Source organism: Mytilus trossulus, chromosome 1, assembly GCF_036588685.1.
Source record: "Mytilus trossulus isolate FHL-02 chromosome 1, PNRI_Mtr1.1.1.hap1, whole genome shotgun sequence".
NCBI lineage: Eukaryota > Metazoa > Mollusca > Bivalvia > Mytilida > Mytilidae > Mytilus > Mytilus trossulus.
In genome coordinates this window covers 59,346,280-59,358,385 of record NC_086373.1, presented here as the reverse complement: position 1 = coordinate 59,358,385, position 12,106 = coordinate 59,346,280, and positions in this window count along the sequence as shown.

Below are 12,106 nucleotides of genomic sequence, written 5' to 3'. Positions count from 1 at the left end.
GATTGCCCTTAATTTCAGTTCCTTACACCTTTGAAATGTTTGAATATTTCAGAAAGTCTTTACTCTGTTTTTTAGATGATATTCTGCAAAGAAGCACGTTTTTAAGGTATTTTGATTTTATCTTGATATAGAAATATCACTTGTGCATTTGATATTATTCTGATGTTATCTGAAAAATAAATACAACTAATTATTATGCATGAGCAACACCAAACAGAAGATCAAACCTATAAAGTTTTGAAATGATATTTTCAATTAGCTGAAATCCTTCTTTTTCGTAAATTTTGTTTTTCCATCAACCCTCATTACCCATTTCTTTATATTATTAGATGAAAAATATGTGACTGTATCTAATTATTATGGATAATTTTATGGAAAATAAATTAACATTAATATGTTTAAACTGCTATACAAAAAGACACAATCACAACTGTTTTAGCATCGACTTGATTTATTTCATCTTACTAATCCACTATATTCATAGTCCCTTACCTGTTGTCATCTATCATCGATAAATTTTATAACTTTCCATTTTTTTCTTCATTTTTACGGATAAAACGTCTATATAGTTTATTCCTTATTTTATTATGAGGCCGTATCGACGTAGGACCGGATTGACTTGGGACGGGTCGAGTTCGGGCCAGATTGACTTGGGGCCGGGTAGGTGTAGGGCCGGAACGACCAGATACCCCTTCAATTGCTTCTGAAAAAGAAAACATTTATAAGCATTTTTATCAAGATGCAGTATCGTATTATTTTTTTTAATTTTTTTTTAATATCACTGCTTAATCAATTGGGGATCTTTCCATCATGACACGTTTGAAGATTTTGTACTCAGTTTTATTCACAGCTTTATCCCTGTTCAAATATGGTTTGCTTTTAAAGAACTTCAAATATAGAAGATAAGAAAACTGCATCAGACTGATAATAGCTGCACCGTACTTAATCTAGTTCTGACCAAAAGTGTGTGTTGCCGCGATGTAATAAGATTAACTTACCTTTCATGTGTACCCCCTGGTGCATGTACTGGTTGAAAGGGCTTCCATGTTGAAGAAACAGTACGCATTTGCATTTAGAGACGGTTTTTTTCTTGTAGCTTTATTTTTTTCTGTCTAGGTCTTTCATTGACTTCTAAAACAAATGTCAGGTCGGTTTTTTGTTGATGTTTTTGTTCCCTTGATATCGTTGTTTATCTATAATAATTTAGCTCTCAAATAATATAAGGCATTGCACCTATAAAAATATCTGCAATTCTTATTCTTTCATTATCTTTGTAATGGAAATGTGAATATGATATCGTATCAACAGAATCCACTTGCAACGTGTAAATAATTTATATGATATGTTCTGTGTGACGATGTAAGTATTTGACCATTGGTGTTTTGTCTTTTACAATAGCATGTTATATATCCGTAAAACTTTGATTAATTTCAGATAAGGTTTCATATATACATATTCAAAAATTTACATCTGATTGCAAACGAATTTTTTTTTAAAGGACCTCCAGGTGGTGAAGCTTTTTATTGAACAAAATGCAAATATTCTCTAACGACGCAAGACCGTATATCTTGCATTTCTCCCTTTAATCGACAAAGGATACTTGTAAATAACTGGATTTTATTAGTTATAGAGACAACACGGCTATTTGTTCTTTCGTATATTCTTTTATTTCACATAACGCCAACGTGTCTATGTATTTATCCGTCTGTATCATATGAATGGTTGTGTTTGAGTTTTTCTGATGAAGATAAAACAATAAGAGTTATTTGGACGCATTTCATTTATAAAGTGTTATTCATATGTATCGTTTCAAAAACGACATATCACTTTATATCATAAATATGATAAGTAGGCCTCAAAAACATGCAGAAGAAAGTTAAGATCATTATTAAGAAAAACACAAAAGGTATGGTTCACGTACAAGCAAAATGATATGATGCATTACACATTCTGTTAACGCGCGTTGGGCGTATATACAAAATTTAGTCCTGGTATCTATGATGAGTTTATTTATGACGCCTTTTGTTGTAATTTAAACAAACGTGTATTTTTTAGAAGTTTTCATTTTGTTGCAAGGGCTTTTATAAACTCAATTCAAGTATTGATGATACTCTGCAGAATAACGGATCACATCAATTGTGTCGATCAAATGCTGAAAAATATATCAAGTTTGAAAGTAAATAAAATCATCCTTTTTGTTTTGTCTTTATTTGAAATATCTTTAAACTTTACATAAGAAAGTTTTCACTGGTGAGGCTTATACTGACGAAACGCGCGTCTAATGTATTAAATTATAAGCTTGGTACCTTTGATAACTATCATTATAGTTCTAAAAATTACAGAAAAATCAAAGGTACGATTCACGTGTATACAACGCATTATGACGAGATAACAACTCTGTTATGACGCCTTTGATTAATGACATAAATGTAGTTAAAATATAATAACCTTTTGTATGTTTTTAAACAAACAATTGCATCTTTTTGTTTAAAAAGGCCACCTGAAATATCTTATTTTATCAAAGATAGTTACGTCTGTGTATATTAATACTTTAAAATGATTTTAGAGTACACTATTTACCGGGTTTGTTATAACATGACCAACATGACGGGTGCCACTTGTAGAGTTGGATTTAGTTACCCTACCGATGGCACCTGATATCACCTCCAGTTTTTCATATAGTTCGTGTTGATCGCTCTTTAGTTTTCTATGTTGTGTCTTCTGTTCTATTATTTGTCTTTTGTCTTTTTCTTTTCTAGTCATGGATTTGTCAGGGTTTTTTTTTTTTTCGATCTATGGAATCTATGAATGTCACTCTGGTATCATTTGTCCCTCTTTTTTCACTGTTGGAATCTTTGCTGTCAAATAATTTGTAAATCTTTTAAAGAAATATTATAAAAGTGCATGTAAAAAAGGACATGAAATCATGCCAGTTCCAAACAACTTACTTCGAAGCTAATGCTACCATTTGAGGCAAGCATTTCATTATGCAGCACCGGTATCGAATTGACATTATCTTTAATAATATTTTGTGTTACTTTTACAACCTTTGGTTGTTTTCCACCACTTTGATGTCAGTGTGTGTTTAATTGCAACACGAAGAAACTTTTAAATTTAGATAGCTCATTTTCGCTTTTTTTGTTAAAATGTCATTTGAAGACATATTGTCGGCTCACAGGAAGATTTTAACAGTACTTGATTCACGCTCTAATAAATAATATAGAATAAAATAAATCCGTTTGGGCAAAACTGAACTGAAAAAGAAAAAGCATAACGATTGATGTCGACAGTAAATTAAATGTCTATATTACATTAAACTAAGCATAAATCACTTCATTAGTCTCATATTTCATACATAACCTTAAACAAATGAAATATCTTTAACATCATCAAAATGATCAAAATCCCATACATTTGTTTTGTTCTCTAATAAAACTCTTTCTCGTTTACAACGACAAAATGATCAAAAGCAAAAACAGTTTATTATAAAGAGCCTGTGACTACTGTTAATTAGTTCATTTCTTATTTTTATTTTGTGAAATCAGAAATTACCAACAAGAAATGAGATGCAGTCCGGTGTGGTCTATGCTGACACATACTACACAGCAGAGTATCGCTGAATGAAAATATATGTTTTAAAAGCTAGATCGAAGCCGTTAGAAATAATTGTCTTTCCTACAATAGGAACGACGTATGTCATTAAAAATACAAGACTAATGAAATGTAAGATATTTGGACATAGGCCAGACATCAAGGGAGATACAGACCTTTCAAAAGTAACTTGTCTTTACATGTACTTGTACTCTTAAAAATGAAGGACTTACCAATTCAAAATAACTATAAAAAATAAATTGAAAACTGAATCTACTTAATAAAATATATTGGAATAGTCGATAAAATATGTCGCAAAACTCTCTTTTTCTCTTTTTCAGCAGATACGATATGCAAAAAACAGTACTACATTTTTTTTAAATCGTTATACCTTGAAAGCGGTCCTCATTCGCTACTACCATTTATACTGTCAACAAAACTCAACTCAAAAATGTATAAAGCTTCGAAAAACTTGATTAAAGCAATTAATACAAACACGTATACGTACATGTATTTGGTCGAATTCTTTGCTTTTGATTATTTTTATCTGCATTTTGAACACCTTCAGTTGCATCTGAATAACCAACACGGTGCATTGATATGTCCTTAAGAAACTTAATGAATGCAACAAATTGTAAAAAGGATACATATGTATAATTATCAATGGTACCAGGATTATAATTTAATACGTCAGACGCGCGTTCCGTCTACATAAGACATTTTACATACATTTATCCTGTACTCGTACTTTTTTTCGCGGGTATTTGTTTTCGTGAATTGTGTATTTCAAACAAGTTCGCGATTTTATAATTGTTGCCTTTCAGTTGAAAGGTGTGACTTAGATTCCCGTGTATTTATATGTTCGCGATTATAAACCATCCGCGAAATATGTGAAAATAAATACACTGCGAAAATAAGTACAATTTCATTACGTATTATATATATTGTTTTGTATTGTTTTTTTTAAATCATCGGTTCTTTAATGTTTCTATTATAGTTTGGTTATTATATATTCATGCCTAAAGCCTGTCCTAAGTCAGGAATCTGATGTACAGTAGTTGTCGTTTGTTTATGTAATATATACGTGTATCTCGTTTCTCGTTTTGTTTATATAGATTAGACCGATGTTTTTCCCGTTTGAATGGTTTTACACTAGTAATTTTGGGGCCTTTTATAGCTTGTTGTTCGGTGTGAGCCAAGGCTCCGTGTTGAAGGCCGTACTTTAACCTATAATGGTTTACTTTTTAAATTGTTACTTGGATGGAGAGTTGTCTCATTGGCACTCATACCACATCTTCCTATATCTACTAACTAAATCATCATAGAAAAAATATCTAATGTCAAGAGAGTCGAAGGATACCAAACGGACATTCAAACTCGTAAGGCGAAAAAAAACGATTAGGCCACAGCAAAAAAAAAGAATATAACAAACAGACAAACAACAGTACACAAATCCTGTCATAGTGAATTAAAGACTGATCAACACAGACCCCACAAAACGATTGGTTATCTAAGTTCCTACGTGTAAGGGTAAGCAGAACTTGCTCCACGTGTGTCATCCGTATTGTTGCTCATATAATTACAAATTTGGTAACAAGTCTGCTATCGTCTCTGAAACGGATATTCCATAACGGTCGACTAGCTTATAATCGCGAGCGTAATATGTGGCTTATTTCAACTTCAAACTCTTGATTTGATAGCTGTCTTGTGAGCAGAAACTCTTTATCAAAGTGTTAATCAAGCGCATTGAAAATATGTACCGTTTGATAATACCTTTTTTTACTTTTTGGTCAATACATCAATGCATAACTATATTCAAATTGTTGCTAGTCCTTAATTTGATCCCTTTGTTTAAGGATTTAAAGAAAATTATATAATGTAATCGGTGATAGGAACTTATATCCAAACCAATGAAAATAATCAATTATAAATATTGGGGTTTCACGGCTTCCAGTTCAAAAGCAATATTTCTAATTTTTATGTTGACAATGGTAAACATCTCTGATATTTCTTATTTGGCACAACTTTTTTGGCCACTGGGTCGATGCCACTACTGGTGGACGTTTCGTCCCCGAGGGTATCACCAGCACAGTAGTCAACACTTCTGTGTTGACATGAATATCAATAATGTGGTAATTTTTTATAAGTTTCCTGTTTACAAAAGTTTGAATTTTTCGAAAAACTTAGGATTTTCTTATCCCAGGCATAGATAACCTTAGCCGTATTTGGCACAACTTTTTGGAATTTTTGATCCTCAATGCTCTTCATCTTTGTTTGGCTTTATAAATATTTTGATATGAGCGTCACTGATGAGTCTTGTGTAGACGAAACGCGCGTCTGGCGTACTTAATTATAATCCTGGTAACTTTGATAACTATTTTGAAATTGTGGATCCTCAATGCTCTTCAACTTTGTACATGTTTGGCTTTATAAATATTTCGATTTGAGCGTCACTGATAAGTCTTTTGTAGACGAAACGCGCTTCTGGCGTACTCATTATAATCCTTGTTACTTTGATAACTATTATTCACAGTTTCTTGACTTTCAATGGAAAATTATGTGTTTATAGTATGAGTCAAATGATATCAATGTAAATTGGGTTAGCAGCTTTGATTATTACATGCTAGCTTGGATTTGTAAAGGTTATTGAATATTGATGTTGCTATTATATTATGTTTGTATTGTTATATATACCTTTAGAATTATAACAATTCTTGATTCTGTTATTTCGTAGTTGATGTTGTATGGGTTAATTCAAGTTTGTTTAGAGAATTAAAAAAAAAAATTAAAAATATATAATTTTGGACCCCTATATATTTATTTAAACATCTCTCATGTTGTGTAATTGAGGTATCTAAATTGCGGTGTAAAAACGGCAACCAATATTCAAACTTATGATTCTACATACAGTAAATCAGTATAACGGTTTATTACATATTGTCATCATGGAGGATTAAAACATAATACTAGGATAGAATCATGTATTATATAATTATATATATTGCAAATCGATATTAAAACAATCTCGTATATATCTTCTATTAAGTCCGTATACTGTAAACGGTTAAATTTTCGCGGCAGTTTTCTAATCGCTATCGTCGCGGTAAGAGAGGAAACGTGAAAACAAAACAAAAACATATATTTGCTGGGAACCCGATTCAACGAATAAAGACCTGCCATGAACTATACTAATAGGATTATGTACAGGGTCATTTTATTACAAATTTAAAGAGTCAACTCCAAAGTTCTTAAAATAATCAAAAGGATGTATTGCTTGTAAAACTGGATATAGGCAGAGTAAGACAAACATGTATACATCAATGGTTGATATCTTGAATTTATTTTGATGATGTTCTTCCCTTTGACCCTTCAATTGCATCTTTAAAACAAACATATTTGTGAAGCATTTTATCCCCATGATGACAATCATAAAATGAAATGGTATTTATGTATAGAATGGATGTAAAAAGTGGCATTTTTATCACGGTGCAGTAGCGTAGTGTTTCGGGATTTTTTTGTTATTGCTGGCAAATTAATTGAGGACCTCTCGATCCATTATGATACGATTGCAGATTTTGTTATCAGTTTCAATCAAAGCTTCATCCCTGTTTTATAAAATTTAAATAGGTTTTGCTTAGATAGTAAAAAATGTTTAAAAAAAATGCATCCGACTGATAATACCTGCGCCATAGGTAATCTAGTTCTGAGCAAAATGTGAATTGTCACTAAGGAGTCTGATATGCTTACCTTTCTCGTGTATTCGTGGAGCATGTATCCTTTACTCTACTTTCCACTATATAGATGATGTTCACTAAATAATTCAAAATTTGGTGACTATGTTGAACGCATCTATCCTATATAAATAGAGATAAAGGATACTATCTTGACTTACATCTAAAAATTGACAATGAGGGTCGGTTGAAAACAAAACTTTACAACAAAAGAGATGATTTCATCTTTCCAATTGTGAACCTTCCATTTCTAAGTAGGAACATTCCAGTAGCACCTGCATACGGGGTATACATTTTCCAATTGATACGATATTCCCGTGCTTGCATTTCCTGTCATGATTTCCTTGATAGAGGGTTGCTGCTCACAACGAACCTTTTAAATCAAGAGTTCCAAATGGTTAATAAACTCATTATAGATACCAGGACTAAATTTCCCTTTCATGACCTACCGAATAGACTATTTACCGGATTTGTTATCACATAAGCAACACGACGGGTGCCACATGCGGAGCAGGATCTGATTACTCCTCTGGAGAACCTGAGATCTCCCCTAGTTATTTGTTGGATTCGTGTTACTTATACTTTAGTTTTCTATGTTGCGTCGTGTATACTATTGTTATTTTGTTTGTCTTTTTCATTTTTAGCCATGGAGCTGTCAGTTTATTTTCGATTTATGAGTTTGAATGTCTGTTTGGTATCTTTCGTCCCTCTTTTAAAGAGGTCCATGTTGAAAATACATAATGCATATTCATTTATAGACGATAAAAAAAAATCTGGTACCTTATTTTTTCTTGTCAAGGTGTTTCATGAACTTTTTGAGACATATTTTCAGCTTTCAAAAAATTTCAAGTCGTTTTTTTGTTGTTTTTTTTTGTCCCATTGCTATCGATGTCTATCTATAATAACTTAGTTGTCCAATCATATTAGGAAATGCACTTTATGGCATTATATTTATGACGAAAATGTGAATATGATATCGGATCAACCGAATTCCTTGTAACATGTATATATTTTATGTGATATAAAAAAGAAGATGTGGTATGATTGCCAATGAGACAACTATCCACAAAAGACCAAAATGACACAAACATTAACAATTAAAGGTCACCGTACGGCCTTCAACAATGAGCAAAGCCCATACCGCATATAGTCAGCTATAAAAGGCCCCGATAAGACAATGTAAAACAATTCAAGCGAGAAAACTAACGGCCTTATTTATGTAAAAAAATGAACGAAAAACAAATATGTAACACATAAATAAACGACAACCACTGAATTACAGGCACATACATAAATAATGAGGCGGGGTTAAACATGTAAGCGGGATCCCAACCCTCTCCTAACCTGGGACAGTGGTATAACATAAAAACGAACTATAAAAATCAGTTGAAAAAGGCTAAACTTATCAGATAGACAAAAAATCAAAGTGGACGTGGCCGGGTACTTATACATCCCGACACAAAAAGACACAATGAACAGATCTGAGAGTACTCGCAGTTATCTGACAGCTAGTTCAAAGCCATTAACAACTAATAAAAAAATCATGCCTCTAAGACTAAGCAATCAATCCGTACAAATCCAACATACAATGGATTTGGTGTAAAGACTTCATAAACAGCCAGATATAAATCAGGTTTCATAAAGAGATTTCAAATACTTACATCTGATCGCAAACGTATCATTTTTTTAAAGGACCTCGAGGAAGTGACGCTTTTTATTAATTGAAATGCATTCCTAAAAGACACAAGACCGTATATCTTGCATTTCTCCTTTTAATCGAGAGAGGATACGTGTTAGTAACAGGATTTCATTAGTTATAGGGACAACCCGACTATGTATTCCTTCTTATGTCACTTATCGTCCAATGTGTCTATGTAATTATACATCTGTAGCATTCGAATGGTTGTGTTTGAGTATTCTGATGAAGATGAAACAAGAAAAGGGATTTCAACGCATTGAATTTGTCAATAGTTATTCCTATCTATAGTTTTAAAAACGACCTATATGATATGTAGATCTCAACCCTCTTTTTTAATCTCGACGCTTAACTTTCTTTAAAACATATCTTTAAAACATGCAGAAGTAAGTTTATATATTTATTTAGATAAAAGGTATGGTTCACAGGCACACAACACGATATAACACATTACACATTCTGGTATGTCGCCTTTTGTTGAAGATTTAGTGTAATTTTTACAAACTTTTATTTGGTTTATAAGAAATACCGACGTAAAAGGGCTGTATAGCCAGCCAGCCAAGCTCGTTAAAAACTTCCATTTGTTGTATAAGAAGTGTTTATTTTGGTGCAAGTCCTTTTCTAAAATCAATTAAATAATTGATGATCATCTTTTAGTATAACAGTTCACAGCAGTTGATCCGATCAAATGCTGGAAAATATAACTTGGTAAATATAATATAAACTTACAAAATGGTCATCCTTTGAATGTGATAGAGTAGAATTTTAGTTACATTTATAGGATAAAGTTTCATAGTAAATGAAATCATCTTTTTTAATTTGGCTTTATTTGAAATATCCTCAAAAAATTTTCACTGATAAGTCTTATGTAGACGAAACGCGCGTCTGGCTTATCAAATTATAAGCCCTGTATCTTTAATAACTATTATTATAATTCTAAAAATACAAGAAAAATCAAAGGTGTGATTCACGTGTATACAACGCATTATGACGAGATAACAACTCTGTTATGACACCTTTGATTAATGGCATACATGTAGTATAAATATGATAACCTTTAGGATGCTTTTAAACAAACAATTGCATCTTTTTGTTTTAAAAGGCCACCTGAAAGTTCTTATTTTATCACAGATAGTTACGTATGTGTATATTGATGATTTGAAGTGATTTTAAAATTGAAAAGACTCACAGGACAATATTTCGCTGTAAATCTTTTCTTTGCAGATTTTCCTTTATAGAATAGAATGTCATCCATAAACATTATATAAACTGTACAAAAGTACATCTTAGAGGACGAAAGGGATAAATCGATCTTTTCTATTCTATCAAAATTTTTAAAACGTATATTTTTGTTTACATGCTGTACCTTGATAAAATCTCATCATTAAAAAAAAAAACAGAATGCGTACCTTTATAAAGAACTACCAACCTTAACACAATAAATTAGCTAAAATCTTAGTAAAATCGATTCATGAAGAACAGAAACAGACAGGAAAGCTTGTTATATTATAAGAATTCTATGAATAAGACATGAAATGTTTACTTTTTATAATTAAAATCTAGCTAATTTGAAAAAAAAACTGTAACGTGTCGCCAGGTGAACTCTTTTTGCGATAGTGAAATAACCGATGGACGTCTGAAAAGCTTCAAGCACCATACGGTTATCTCTTGTCTATTGAAATATAATCAGAACATTCAATTTTAGTCATTATAACAGTGTAAAATTTTCATTCAACGAAAATTCGTCAAGATGTTGTTTTATTCTTTGTTGCCTCATATAGTTGACGTCACGGTAATATTTTCGGCCGCTTTTTACTTCTGATCTGCCTAAAAATATAATAAGAATTAAAACCCAAAATAATCTTGGAGCAAAATGTTAGTTGTTTTGCTTGTTGTTGGAGAGAATACATGTCAATACATTTGGGAATTCAGAATGACGGTTTTCTTTGTTACAGAGAGGGAGATAGAAAATTTAACGCTCATTGTCATCATAGCAAAACCATTCATACAGAAGAATAGCATTAGAATGAATTTTGTTCTTCTGCATCGATATCATTATTAAAACATTACCTTTAATACTACACCCTCCTTAGGAGTAATACAATCTGTAGTGTCGTCGACATCAATTAAGTTGTGCACAGGAAAATCATATCAAAAGTTTTATAGGATCCAATCATTGACACAATTTTAGATGAAGAGTAATGTTGAAAGACAACAATATCTAGATTTTTCATTACCGGGTGACATCCTCGTCCCCCAAATGACAAGTAAACGGCAAATATTTAAAAAAAAATCCAAAGTCAAACACATGCCAATTAACATTGTTATTAAGTTGGGATATCAATGTTTGCTGTTTCCATTGATGCATGCCCTGTTACATATCCAAAAAACTTAATATTATTTTCAAAAAGGAAATTTAATGTATTTCCATGAGTCAATGTTGAGCTGTAGGCCTGTTTCCAAGACAATGACGACCACTTAAGAATTTTTAAACTCAAAATATATAGGTCGCAAACAAAGTGACAATGACATGACGAAAAAAAGAAAAAAAACAACATAACATTACACATAGAACAATACACATACTAGTAACACACAACATAGAAAACTAAAGACTGAGTAATCCAAATCTTAAAAAAAACCGGGGTTAATATTAAAAAGTAAGCGGATCCTGCTTGACACATGTTTTGTTGCTCATGCAAGTACAAAACCTTTATAAAGTGTTACTGTGGATTCATTTATTTTCGAGGGTACCAATTTTCGTGGTTTGAGGAAAACTTACATATTCGTGGATATTTAATTTCGTGGTTTTGGCAAAGTCTACACTCATTCCTTTCAAAATTTGTCTTTCGTCGAACATTTGAATTCGTGGTTCTCCTGTACCCACGAAATCCACGAAAATTGGTATCCAACGAATATTAATGAATCCACAGTATTCGTTAGGTTATATTCGCGTACACAAAGGACGGGATTGCGATAATGAAAATCGGAACACATCTGTCTTCGTCTATGAAATAAATATTCAAAAACGGCTTACCAACTTGTGATGGCGTTCGTTAATGTTTGGAAGGAATTATTTCAACTTCAC